This window comes from Pinus tabuliformis, chromosome 1_2 (genome assembly GCF_031772625.1).
Source record: "Pinus tabuliformis cultivar Carrire ecotype Pingquan chromosome 1_2, CPIR1, whole genome shotgun sequence".
NCBI classification, from domain to species: domain Eukaryota; kingdom Viridiplantae; phylum Streptophyta; class Pinopsida; order Pinales; family Pinaceae; genus Pinus; species Pinus tabuliformis.
Window position 1 is genome coordinate 449,123,666 of NC_142298.1, and position 15,260 is coordinate 449,138,925.

The following is a 15,260-nucleotide window of genomic DNA, read 5'->3' on the forward strand; positions in this document are numbered from 1 at the left end:
TTTTATTTTTTTTATTTTTTTTAAAATAAAAAATAGATATCAAATTTTAAATGTTTTTTATTTTTTTATTTTAATTTGAATATATATATATATATATATATATATATATATATATATATATATATATATATATATATATATATCTTAAAATTTCATTTTTTTTAAATGTTTTTAATCTTAATTTTAGTAGTTTTTTAATTTTCTATTTTATTTTATTTTTAGTTTTTTCTTAATGTTTTTTTAAATTTTTATATTTTTACTTAATTTTATAGTTTTTAAAATTTTGTTTTTTTCTTTTTTCCAAATTCCTTTATGGTTTACGAGATAATTTTTTATTTATTTATTTATTTATTTTGTCTTATATCTATATATATATATATATATATATATATATATGTGTGTGTGTGTGTGTGTGTGTGTGTTTTTTTAAGTAATCAACATTTAAAAAATGAAAAATAAAACAACTTGAAAATTCATTAAGTAATCATGATCTCAAAAAGAATTGGACATAATAAATTTTCAAGTGTGAAAAATAATCCCTCTAAAAAAAAAAGGTTGATGTTGCATCAACACATTTAAAAATCTGCATGAAAATCACTAACATTTAAAAACAAATATTTATATTTGATACATAAGAAAATTTAAAGTGTCAAAAATATGCTCTAAAAAAAAAAGTGTATTTTGCATCACCACTTTTCAAAATCGGGTCACTTTTTTTCTACCTCTACAAAATGGGTAATCATATCAATTCTCGTTTCAAAGTTTACATTGTTCAACGTGTCAGATTGGGTATAAATGAGATCTAAGTACTGGACATGAGCGATGACCTGTTCTTTAGTTATGATTCCAACTTTGGCTACGTCTCCTGTAATAGATGGAAACATAGACTTTATTAACCATTCAGCTAACAGTTGATCAAGAACGAAAGTATTAACCAAATGACGATGATGTCGCCACCCATGAATATGATCGGAAATGTGAGTGGCTTTACTTTGTTTGAAATTGGTTAAGATTTTTGTTCTAGTTTCATATCTGATGGGTAACTGGAAATGTGTTAGCAATGTAGTAGCTAAGGCGCTAATGTTATCAAATGAAGCTCGAGGTAATTCCATGTACCATTTACTTACTGTACAAGTGAGCATACAGTGGAAAAGACAAAAATGAACAAAATCATCATTGATGGGTCTTCTCTAGGATTTCCATTGAATTTAGGAATATAAAAATGCAACTTGGTAGGAATAACCAACCACCAAGGAGAATGAGAAATGGGATCATTGGTGAGCCTACTCAAATTTGGAAATTCGAGAGTTGCCACAAATAGAAATTACCTGTTAAGGTCTGGTGGAGGATATATTGGATAAGAAGGAATAACATGAGAAACATGTATTTGTTTCCTAGGATAGGGAGGATTTTTATAGCCAGTATACACATAACCTTGCTGTCTAGTTCTAGGATGACCTTGCAAAGTTGTGAACGACCGAGTTTGGACTTGTTGCCCATAAGGCACCTGAGGGATACCTTGAAACAGTGGATATTAAGAAAATTATTTCGGTAGAAATCACATAAGAGGAAGTTTTGGCCGAGGCGTTTCGAACCAACAAGTGTGGTTCATCATCAGGTCCAAATGAAGAGGCAGACCATGGAAAAGGCATAAACAAAGAGCAATGTAGAGACCATAATTTCAAGTAAAGGCTATATTTGAATAATAATATTTAAGTTATGATATTAATTTATTAATATATTAAAAACAAATATTATTAAGTAACGACTATATTAAATGACTAGTTTTTGAAAAATAATATTTAAATTATGATATTAATTTATTAATTTATTAAAAACAAATATTAATAAGTAACGACTATATTAAACAACTAGTTTTTGAAAAATAATATTTAAATTAATTTATTAAAATCAAATATTATTAAAAATTTCTATTACTTGGGAAAAAAAAAGTCAAACTCCAAACAAGGAGGGAAGTCAAAAATTATAAAAAGGAGTCAATACCCTAATCGAGACAAGATCATTTAATAAATAAAAGTAATTAATGGAAAATAAATAAATATATACACAAGTCAAAAGATATATATATATATATATATATATATTCATATTCAAACAAAAATAATTAATAAATAAAACAGGGTCAACAACAAAATACGGGGTTGATGCCCATTAAACAAATAACAAAAATACACAATGGATATGGCTTCCTAATAGGATTTTGCATCATACCAACATAAGGTGGATTCCGTTGTGGTTTTGCATGTGCCATACCATACACATTTTGACCCATCTAAGCTTGAGGAATGGCCTGCCCAAACTGTTGTGATTGTAAATTACCTTGAAGAGGTTGGGTATACATAGGTGTGATGTGCCAAATACTAGCAGAATGGGTTTAGTTAAAAGTAAAACCTATAAATGTTGGCTCACATTCATTTGGTTTTGGACATGTTGAAACATGGGTTGTTGAACATAAATATGAGGGGTAGATGGAACATGTTGAGAAGCTAAAGATGAAGCCACAACTGAACCAAGTTGAATAGGTAAAGTAGGTTTCCAAACACTAGCAATCATTCTTAAATAAGGAGGACTCATTTGAGGCTGAGCACTAATTTGAGGAGATTGAAATGAGCCTACAATAGGTTCCCCCTGCCCAAAGAGGAGGGTAATAAAGAGGAAACTTCCCCCTAAGTGGAGTGTTCCCAATAGGAGATGGATTGCGTTTTTGTAAATAACCATGTGCACTAACATAAGGGCTATCCTGCTACTAAACTATAGGCGTAGATGGGGGAAGAGGAGAAAAATATGTAGCACTCATTAACAGAGTGGTAGACAAAATTCTAGGTGTAGATGTCATGGGAGATGTCCATGGACTGGTTGTTGCACCAGAGAAGGTACTAAACAAGGATTGGTAACTAGGCAGGACATATGGGCCACCATATAAATGTGCCTCTGGTGTGGTTACAAACATGGATGAGGTTGCAACTTGGGTTGTCTCAGTCATGGTAGAAGATACAGGTTGGGGAACCAAAGCAAGTTTAGCCATGATTAATCCCAAAGGAGATTGCCAAGATAAACTCAAAGGTGAGTTGAAAGGAAAATAACCAGATAATGGAGGCTAAAATGGAGTATGAGGAGACAAAAAAGGATGAGCATGATAAATATGAGTCCCTGCTCGAGTGGCAGAGGAGGTTTGAGGCTCTCCTTATGGAATCTCTTCTACACGCACAAGACCAGGTACAAGGGATTCACCGTCAGGTCCAATATATATAGTTTGGGGTTGTGTCTAAGACAATGGAAGAGAATGAGAAGGCCTTGAAGTGACAGGTGAAGATGCCTAAGGTACCTCAAGTTGTATAACCTCGGGTTGAGTTATCTGAGACTCAGGAAATCCAGGTTCAATAACCTTGGGTAAAGATATTTCAAGTGCGATACCAAATGTGTGAGTATCACCAACCAATGGCGAGGTAATATCAGGCTCCAAACTCATGAGAAAAGACAATTCTAGTCAATCTATCATAGATGGAAGACTAAAAGTAATTTCCCTTAAAGTATTGGATTTGGTCGTCTTCGTTTTCTTATGCTTTTGACGATGGCCAAGAGTTTCCTCTAGTGGAAGAGGAGGCTTATTTTGCATTCTACACAAAAAATAGGGTAAAGGGTCTTGCTTTTCCACGATGGATTAATAAATTCTAACAATTAACTGTACAAAAAATAAATGAAAGAGGGTAAACTAGGCATAAAGGTTTACCAAGCAATTGTGAACTACAAAATACAACCTTGGAAAACCAAGGATTTACATACGGGTAGCCAATCTCCTAGAACATTGTGTTCGGTGTATCATAGTCTACAAGGTGACCGAATCGGTTACCTATGGCGAGGATAGAAACCTATGGTCTACTTTCAAAATATACTTGACGGTATGTGGAAGTGTAGTCTATGTTAATGTTGTCTAATACATATCCATACAATGAGAACATTCCCATATACTTTTCATGCGTGGAGTGCCATCCAATATACTCAAAGGTACATAGAAAATGGTCTGATCATTTATGCATGTGGAATGGGATATCAACCCTGGAATGAAATGCTAGAAAAAACTACAAATCCTATGTTTAAAGACACTAGAACACGTCTCTAGCCTAGACCTCTAGATGTTTGCGTTAATGTCACAAATTATCCTTAGGTTGATTCAATAAATTTAAAAGTTTATCTTGATTTAAGTTTCGATTTTTAGGGCTCACAATGAATTTCACCTGAATATCCTAAAATGCAAACTAGCATGATATAATGAAACTTTTCATTTCAATGAAAAACTATATATAAGAGGGAAGAGAACAAAGAATATGAAACATACAAGATGCAATAGACAAAATTTGTCAAGCAATTCTCCTAATTTGTCAGACAAAACCCTAGATGTAATGCATAATGCATATATTTTCCTTTTCAATTCCACTTAATTTTTAGATGAAAACTAATATATTCGCCTAATCACTGATAAAACACACTTTTCAAAACAATGATTGAAGACCTAATGATCAAGCAATAATTCTGCTAATGACCTAATGACAAGAAGAAAGTAAAACCCAAACAAATTCTTATCAAAGGCACTCAAAACCAGAATAAAATCGGATGAAGTCTTCTGATAGGGATAAACACAATCAGGAACACAAGGAGGACCAACTGGAATCAAGTCAATTAGAGAGAAAAGCATCAAAGGGAAATTTTTGCATGAAACAGAGGTCAACACAGGTGCAAAGAGGATACCAATGCTCTGCAATGTAGGTACATAGAAGGCCATGGTGCTCTGCAATGCTCTGTCAGCAGAGTAGGGGATGCACTGATCAGGGAAAAGGGATTTCTGACATAACAAGTCAAATGCAACTCAATGAAGGGTCTTCCTAGGGTCAATTAAAGCTGAGTTAGACAGTGGAGGTCTTATGAAGAGGTGTAACAAGGGAAAAAGTAAAGGAAACCAATAAGGGAATGAACCATTCCCTAGTAGATTCACCAAATTGTTATACTGGATCTATGAATGCGAACAAACGTATATTCCCTAGACCTAGTGGCCTGGTCTACAACAACAAAGACTTTAAAGTTTTCCATAAAAGAATTGGAGAATGGAAAGATGATTACTTGTGATCCGTCACAATATCTTCTCTCCTCATAGCTTGTCAAATCCAACCGTAGCTCCAAACACTATAATTAGAACTTGTACAAACGAACAATACAAGCCAAAAATATGTGACATCTATGTAGCATTATCCAATCATTCTATTCAATTGATCAACATAGAATTGAAACACATGTACATAAACATAACATAACACATGTAGGAAAATGATATAATCTTTGTAATAAAATGGAAGGGAACTAGTTTGCAACCAAAAGTTGAGGTTGATCTTGTAGAGAACCTCCCAAGTTGACTCGTCCTTCCTTGCCACAACGTACACCTCAAAGCCACCCAAATTCATGGGAATGATGTCTCTCTTATGATCAAGGAAACAACATAAGGTTATTATTAGTCTCCAAAAGCCAACCCCTGGATTGTGGATGATAGTAAATATATAGGAGAGGATGGAAGTTTAGGAATTCTTATCCATTTACCAATCCAGGAAATGGTTGTAACAACTCCTAGAAGCTTATACAAGAGGAAACTTCAAAATTCTTTTTATTTTTCATGAATTTTCTTAATGAGCACACCCCCAACAAGGGAAACCTTCTCTGATCAGAGTAGGTGAAGAACTGAGCAACCTACCAGTCAATGCAGGTCCCTAAGGGGCCAAGGTGTGCTGGGCCTGAAAAGCACTGAAATGAAGTAGTAAAGGTCATAAATGAAGTGACTTGAGAGATTCATGATTAGGGATTTGTGTAGGGATAATGACAAGGTATTAATGGATGTTGATGGATCCATTTTGTAGGCCTATTGACTAGATGTGACAAAATGGCCTATAACAGTATCATATTTAGAGTTGTAGAAATTTATACATGGTATAAGAGCAAGATTCACATTAGAAATATTCATTGAAGTCCTCATGCACAATGATCATTGAAGAACTAACGATTTTTTAGGAGGTAAAGTTTATGGAGCACTAGTTCAAGGCAGATATAAAAGACCCTATATGCATACTTCTTAATGGAGCAAGAAGGATGCTAGCGGGCATATCAGTGAGCCAATTTTTAGTGACACAAAAATTGGTTGTGATCATTGATATTGGTAGATTAAGTGACAAATATATTTCCCAAAGGGAGATTGAGGCTCAGAGGGAGTCTAATTTCAGAGGAAGCAACCCTATGGAAGCTAGTACTTTAGGATCTGGGGAGATCATACTCATTATTACAATAGTTGCAACAGTAGTGTGGAAGAAGCATTAGAGCACTAGCAACAACAATATGAGTAGATCATATTTCACCATGCATGCAATTATACCTCCAGGAGTGAGGTGTGCTGACGTAGATCCCTAGCCTTAGAATTGCATAAATTTGGATAGGCTCCATTGAGGCATTCTCCTTATGGATCATTACCTTGTTATGGGGGTGTTGTAGCTCCTAGAGACAACCCCTAAGTTGAAGAGAGACCAGTTCCTAGGACATCTTGATGAGGGCTTGTAGGATATGCTTGAATTATTTACTTACACTAAATATTTAACTTGATTTTTATATAGGATCGGTTCAAAATCTTCTTTAAGACGAGAAATAAAAATCTGGCTGGAAAATAATACTCAAAGAAGCATTAAGGTCCAGTTCCAGTGGATGACATTACATGAGCATGTAGTTTTATCAGTCATTGTAGTATATTGGAGGGAAGAATTATGAAGGAATGAAAACCCAATGCAGAAGGCTTATTTAAGAATCTCATGCATTAGACTTCAGCATGAAACGAATGAGAGAAACATTCAAATGATGTGTTAAGTTACATGGAGCACATATTAAGGATATTGATTCTTATTAGTCACAGACATCTTAGATCAACATTAGATGTAGATGAATCTATGAATTCATAAAAAAAAAATATCCAACAATGACTATTACATGTAATTTGAGAAGAAGAGTGATGATATACGGAACAAATACAAAATAAAATACATACTATAGTCTCATGTGAACCAAAATCACCAAAATATTTCCTTAATATTCAATAGGGCATACATTTCATTCACCATTTTTAGAGCTTACCTCTTGAAACAAAATTTGGAACCCTGGTTCTATATCATAAATTGTTTTTAATAGGGCCTCAGGAAGATAACCCCTTACAAAACATTCTTTCTTGATTTTGTAGTGAATCATCATAACAGAAATATCAGTGTGCTTTAGTGGCACAGTTGTACTAGCCAGATCCTAACTAACTGGCATTGATTCTCTAAAAATAAAATATTTCCATAAAACATAGGATAGAAAAGTGTCATGATTGACACAATCACCAGTATCTTTAGTTGTGACAAACTGGTCTGAGGAAACGTTACTGGATTGATGATCTAGAGATGTGGAGGATTAACGAACTGGTTGCATTGTTTCCATAGTGCAGGACTTGGCAGAGGAGCATGAAATAATAACTGATAGGCAATTTTAAGACTAGTAAACCCTACATATTTCAACCTGGGTCAGAATAAGGTCTTCAACAACCCCAGCAGTTGAAAACATCTTCTCAAGTAGTTTACCACACTTTTACCGTTTAAGGTAGCAATCTTCTCGTGGGATGAATCAACCTTGATTTTGGCCTCTACCAACATATGTTTTATTGTTCCCATGGGGTCAGCACTCCCACAAAATCCCAATAGCTAGGCAGCCTAGCTAGAACTCTCTCCTCAAACTCTGAGTTGAAGGTGGCCACATCCTTCAGCACTACTTCCAGATATTATTTAGTTTTGACTCTAGCCTCCTCCTTATAGATAACTTTAGAATCTCCATGACTGAAAACACCCTATCCACCACATCTATAGCCATCAACTAGTTGAGTGGCTTCTCATTTACATATTGGATAAATTTCTTGGTATTTTGGGCATTCTTTTCACCTTCTTCTTTGACAGCTAGGATAAATAACTTATAATATTTTATCGCAATTATTTCATCATTCATCAAAGTTATGTGTTCCCATTTGTTATTCATCTATGCTATTATCTCATCCCAGATCAGTTGTTTAGCTTGTAAGAGGGACATAGTACCTTTTATTATGCCTTTAAGCTCAGAGATCTCTTGATTAACTGCCTACAAGTTCTTGTTGATCAATTCTGCATTGGTCTTAGAAGTCTTGAGTTGTTTTTCCTTTTGTGCTAGGGCTCACTGGGAAATGTCTAAGTCCTTCTGCACCTTCTTGAGTTCCCCTTCCAAGAGCTAGAGCTTAGTAAGGGTCTTTATGAGTTGTTTTATTGGATTTTGAGTATCTATATTTTGTTGCAGTTCTTCTACTTGCTTCTTGAGAGCCACCACCTCATTGTTCGTATCTATCATATCTTTTTACGGGATTTCTTCCTCTTACTCCACCTATGTGAGTTCCTTGGGCTACACATGTTCACTGGATGGCATATTTAGCTTGTGTCTTAACTCCCAGACTTCTGCTTGTGAGCTTTGGAGAAGGGCCTTAAATCCAAATTTATCCTAAAGATTTCACTCTTAGCTTCACAATCAACTCCTTGAAGCTCTCATTCTGCATATGTAGAGCTCTTGAGTTATTTCTTTCCTGTTTCAGTGTTTTTGTAGTATTCTCCAACAAATTTTCAAATTTTCTTATAGTCATAGCATTTCAATTCAACTGATTGTGAAACATTTCTCCCACTTGCATGTGGAAATTGATCTTATCAGGTAGAGTGATGCTTGTCAAGTCCAAAGACTCATCCAGAGATTTGAACTCGGAGCTTGATGGTAATGAATGTGCTAATGGGTGACGCAGTGAGAGTTTCGTTTGATTTCTCTCCAGTTACATTGAAGCTAGAATTTTGGTCTAATATGGGACCAAATGTGATGTCATTTGTTGCTGCATCTCTTCCCTAATCTTCTTGTCCCTTTCTTCAGTTTCTTTTCTAGCAGGCCAACTAGCCTTAGTCATAGTTTCACTTCTTGATGAACTCAGAATGGCTACCTCTGAAGATGATGAGGAATAAATTTGTAGTGGGCCTTCTAAAGTCACATGTAAGCCTGGTTGGTCTGGTTTTGTCTCCACCAACCTAGTCTTGATTTATTCTTCTTCTGTCTCTAGGGTCTCAGACTTTTTGCTGGTGTGTACATCTTCCATTTCCACATCCCTTGTTTCATCAATGGTCCTTTTCTATGCCTTCTCCTTTGTTGCTCGAGTCTCAATCTCCATCTTTGTGTTAATGGGCCATGAATAAAGGTTAGCCTTCAATTCAATCTCAGGCCTATATTCATGATCATAAGTTGAAGCCTTTATGCTTTCCATTTTCTTTGCAATGACACCATGAGGATCATAATGCCAAAAATCTCCAATGTCAAAATTCATTTTTTTTTCAGTAATTCCTCAGCTACTTGAAATGCATGTATGGAGTTAACAATGGAGGGGCCTATAGGCTCACCAAAATTGAACATGTACCCCTTTTTGGTAGGGGAAAAATGGACATGGTCCACATTGAGGATTTTTCTAATTAATTCTAGGGCGAATATCCTCATTTGCATGAACACAGGAAAGCGGTAAGGACGAAGCTCACACCAATAAACCCTAATCTCTATGTAATCCTCAAACAGATACCAGTCTTCTACCCTTGTCTCCTTGCTGAGTTGAAGGATAAATTTATTCCGAGGGAGGATTCTTGGAGGGGAAACATTATGAATAATTTTATAGTAAATGATGATGTAGGAAGATATGAATTGGGAATAGCCATCATTAACTAGTCTCCTCCTAACAACAACATCCTAGTAAAAAAAAAATACTTCCTTTGCTTGTTTGGAGCCATCATATTGAGGCCAAAGCACTCAAACTCATCTACATGGGTGTACACAAACATATAAAACAATAGATAATAATTTCTGAAGTAGGAGGTGGTAGAAAAATGGCACAAATGGAATTTTATGGACTCGACCAAGTAAGAAGGTATGTCAAACAAGTGGTCTGGCTGCATCATCTCCCTCAAAAATCCTAGGAATTATTTATTGGCCATATTGGCATTATCATCTGCAAAAAGATGATAAATTATAGAAATAATAGGTTTCAAATACTCTATAAAAATAGTTATTGGGAAACTACCAGTAAAGGGCATGGACTACAAGTCAGGGGCCAGGATCATTTGTAGAAAGGAATGTTGCTCAACAACTGGGAGGGTAGTATAATTATATACCAAAGTGGTGTCTGTGAATTGCTGGGGTTCAAGGGAGCTTGGGTAAATCAAAGCTTTTTGGAGCAATTATGGGGTTACCTCTAGGATTTTGACTCTAGTGGAAGAGACAAAACAATTATTTTCTTCAATGTATGCAGCAATTAACCAAGAAATAAACTCAAGGAAATAAAACACAGAGGGTACAATTTAATAGTATAAACCTGAGTCAACTACTCAGAATGGGTCTTCTCCTCTGACATGGTGGCCATACAAGTTGAACTGGAGGTCTAACAGATGGTAAGCATAAGGAGGGTCCATAATATGTGCCTCTGTGTCCATTAGTGGTTCGACATTGGAGGAGGGTTTGACTTCCCGAGATTTGGGGTTTCTTTCTTCATTTTAAACAAGTATCGAAACAAGTTGTAGGTGGGGGAGACTGACGGGTTACCTGGTTGACCGGTTATAAGTTAAAAAAAATGTTGGAGGGGAGTTCTGGACCAGCTTGGTGAGTGAACGACATTGTAGAGCAGTCGAACAGTGGGAGGAGTTACACAGGACAATAAAACAAATTCAAAAAATCTGAAGCGAGAAGGGTTTTTATAGACGAAGGGGGTGAAACGGTTGTCTGACGTCACAGGGGAACACATGGCAGAAGATGATTGGGTGGTGGCAGGTGACATGGATGAGAGAGGCAGGGGGTGAAATTACCATTTTACCTTTACCTTCATTGTTTGCTTGAAAAATAATGTTGGCAAGATCATGAAGTGGTGGGTGGTCCCCACCTTCCTCCGACGGGTGAAAGAGTGGAGGGTGGGATGCTGCCCTGACCCCCTGGAATTAATTTGGGTCATTGGATTGGTGCATCCACCCATTCAACTATTCAATTTCGGGGGTAGCGTCAGTCTATTTACCACATAGGTTACCCCCCCGAATTGTTTACGGGGGTCGGTCATGTGGAGATGGATGACGATCCACCCTAAAACCTACTCAACCTTTAACTGAAATGTTGCTCCTTCATTAATTTACTTATTTACCCTACCACGCTTATTCAACGAAGTATTCCATAGATCTGGGATTTGGTGTTTGAGGCTTCTGTTGTACCATCAAGCCCCAAACTTGTCCACTTGATTATTTTTCTATTTTGAAGCCAAAAGTGCCTAAAGAAAGCCTCTTGAAACCTTTACTAGAAACGTATATTCAGTAGCAAGAGGATCAGTGTCAGTCAAAGACTGGGGAGTCCAAAGGAGTGTTGAAAACATAGCATGAGGCTTAGTAGTAGAGCCAATAGTAACACAATTTTCCCAGTAGACAGTTGTAGACACAATTGATTCAAATTATTTTTTTTGGATGCTTCTTAGTTGCAGATTTTATAGTTGCAACAACAACAATGAGAGGTGTTGTATTTAGTACATTCCACATGTGTAGGATAGGGGTGGGTGATAATCCCTTTCTTACATAGGAGTGTTGAAAATATAGCAAGAAAGTCTCAATTTTGATTTTTGCCTTAATTAAAATTGAAAAAAATTGAATTTCCACATCAGCAGATAACTTGGAAGAGTTAACTGAGGTAACATAGCACTTGTCACTCAGTTAATAACAATCAATTCAAGTTAATTATTTGAAGTTCAATTTATTTGAGTTAATTCCTTAAAAATAGGATTCTAGCTCAGTTAATTCGAATTAGGGGCGTGAAGTTCAGTTTTGTGCAGTGATTCCTAAATGTTTTTTTTTCCTAAGTAAAATTGGTCTATTAATAAAAACATAATGTATAAAGAGGCACCAACTTCTGTGGTACTAGGTCAGCTATATGACCATTTGAAACAGCAAGTCTTGACATCGCGACTGCCCCAATTGGGGAAACCAGTCCGAGAACGAGATAAGAAAAAGGTTCATTTTACCCACACAGGGGCTACAGTTCCAGAATTCAAAATTTTTAACCAAAATTAACACTGTATAAAGACTGTAAAATTTAGAAAGACAGCCACAGTAAAACCCATAGTATAGTTCAAAATTAACCATAGTAAAACAACCCAAGAGAGCTAGAACTCGAAACCCAAGCTGGACGCTAGACTCAAAATTGACCATAGTAAAATTGACTGAAAATAAACAAAACTGGAACTCAGAACCCGACACGTGACCTGCCATGCAGTGGCTAGGTGGCTTAGGTTGGTGGCTTCTCTTCCACGATCAGACACCAGCCATATTCTTTTGAACCAATTTCCGTTGATTGCCCACCACCAGCAGCGTCCTGTGGCTCACGGTCCTCCACTTGTATTCCTTTGTCTTTGCAGGTGGTGTCACTTCTTAGGGTCTAATGTTGGCTACTGGACGGGTGGTCCATGTCTCTTGGCGGGTGGCTGAAGCTCGACTCCCCCTGAAAGTTAACAAGCGATGGAGAAGCCTAGTTCATTTCCGGGCTGAGCTCTGGTTCTGTACACGAGCCAATTACCTCTCTGAAGTCCACTGTGACGGTGGCAATGATGACCGGCCTATCCATGGAGCAACGAAACTGGAATTGAGCTTGCTAGGAAGAAGCAGTGGAAGTGGTGTGCTGGGCGACTCCACCTGAATTCCAAACCTCGCGGGTGCCCATTCTACCTCGGCCGCTGCGGGTGTCTGGATATCAGCCAAGGAAGCAGGAAGAGGAAGGGCTTGGGGGAGGGGAGGCGGACGGGGAAGTGGAGACAGAAGGGGGCACAAATGAGGGGCGAGTGGCACCACCCCGACTACCACCTCGCCTGCACTGCATTCGATGGTGTTGGTGCATGATTCTTCGACTAGAAAGTTGTAGCGAACATTGAGTATCAGGGGCAGGAGGCGGGGCAAGAACGACAGAGGGGATGTTGAGAGGAACAAGCTAATTCAAATATGGGCTGGAGAGAGGGGCCAAGACCTCAAAATGCAAGTTGCAGAGAAAGGACTGAGAAAAATGACTACCATTTCCCAGGTCGACGCAGCAAAGGAGTCGGCAACGTCTTCCCGTAGCAATGTGAAGGCTCAGATCTGCTACAGAGGGGTGGCAAGATAAACTGAGAGGTTGAATGGGTAATTGTAGGGGGCTTTGCTCCATATTTTTTAATTTGTAGAGAATTTCTCAGTTTTCACAACTGGTTGATGGCTCTGGCCGAGCAGCAGTAACCTGCCTTAAATTCCCACAGGGGAGGGCGCAGGTTGGCATATGGATCAGCCACTTGCTTGTCTGGTGGCTGATGTACATTAATTTTTCATCTAACACCCGCATATGGGGAGTGATTCCTAAATGTTAAGAGCCTAGGTTGAGTTAATTTCAGTTGTAGAAATTTAATTCAGTTAAATTGAGTTATGGTCATTTAAACTAGTTCTAACTATTGGAGGAACTAGTGAAAGGTCAAGTTGTGGAAGTGTGATTTCAACCACACTTAGTGATCATCCAAATAACTGAAAATCATCCTAAATTAACTCATGCATGCAGAGAATTTGAGTTACCCAGTTGATATCGATTTTCCAAGGAAGTGTACAATTAATGATATACTAGATTGAGTGTATAGATATTGTATTGATCAGGTGATTAACCTAGAGGAGTTATGAAAGCAAATAGGGGGGAATTCATAAATAATAGGATCCTATTTCCTCAAGAATTGTGCAAGGAAATAAGAACTTGGAGGCTTGAAAAAATGGCTAAGTATTGGCCAGGTTCAGTCAGTCAAGCAGAGGATAGAAGATATAGGTGCAGGTTGTGCTCAAGCTTGAGCAAGCATATTGTAATCATCCAAATTATTTGATTAATGAAATACAAATAGTAAGTGGTTTTGATTAGTTTCTTTCCCCTAGATAAATCTTTGTGCATGTGTGATGTTCCTTTTGCATTTCTATGATTCTTGTTTTATATGGTGAATTAACTTCCACATATGAGTTGAGTAGCTTCAATTCTTGTGATTTGGTAAATTTCATGAGCAATATTGAATCTACACATTAATTTCTACACTGGATTTTCTAAATACTAAAAGGATCTTGAGGATATCGACACCCCTCTTTTATCTGTAGGTGAAGGCATATCCTCAAGCTTGCAGTACCATAGCCAACAACATTGAGACTGTAGCCAGTCGCTCTCTGGGACTTGTCGAAGGCTTCTACAACTGCTCAAAATGCAAGGTTTCTTTCATCTCTCAAGGAAAGTACGGGCTAAAATAGTTAGAAGAGGATTCCATCCTCATTTTCATCACCAACTTTTCCAAGATGGGTCACCACTTGTAACTCTTATGTAAGCGTTCATCCAATCTAGACGTGCATACACAGACTTGGCGAATGGGCTATCTCTCTCTTGTAACTATTATTCTATTAATAAAGGATTTATCTGATTTAGATAATAATGGTTGACTTTAACTCCTGAGTCATTTGTGAGATTTAACATTGTACTTTTTTACTTAATATACATATTTTTAGCACAGGAAATACTTCATAATAGTTATTTCATGCTAGAATGTATTACACATTTATTGTTCCTATTGCTAAGCACAACTTCGTTCCAGTATTTTTAGTACATTTTCATCACACTATCAACACCATTATAAACTAGAAGTATAGGAACACATTCCTTAACACAAAAAATACAAAGACACTTTTCTTGGAATATCCTAGGGAACTGAGCCTGAGACAAGGACTCTCCACCCAACCATAGACAACTATAGCCAAAACCACTTGCAGCTACCATATCAAGCCCAATAATGACCCTATTCACTAGATTACTCTAGTTGATGGGTGTGTTGCAATTTCTCACATATGGAGCTTCAAATGGACTCATTCTTATGGATTCATGGTATCCATTGTTGTAAGCAAACTCTACAAGTGGTAAGTATTATTCCCACTTCTTGGGATGGTCCATCACATATATCCTCAACATATATTCAAATATCTTGTTTATCCTCTCTATCTTCCCATCTATTTTTGGATGGTAGGTGGTGCTAAACGCCAGTTCTATTCCCAAACCCGCAAATAGTTCCTTCAAAAACCGGGAAG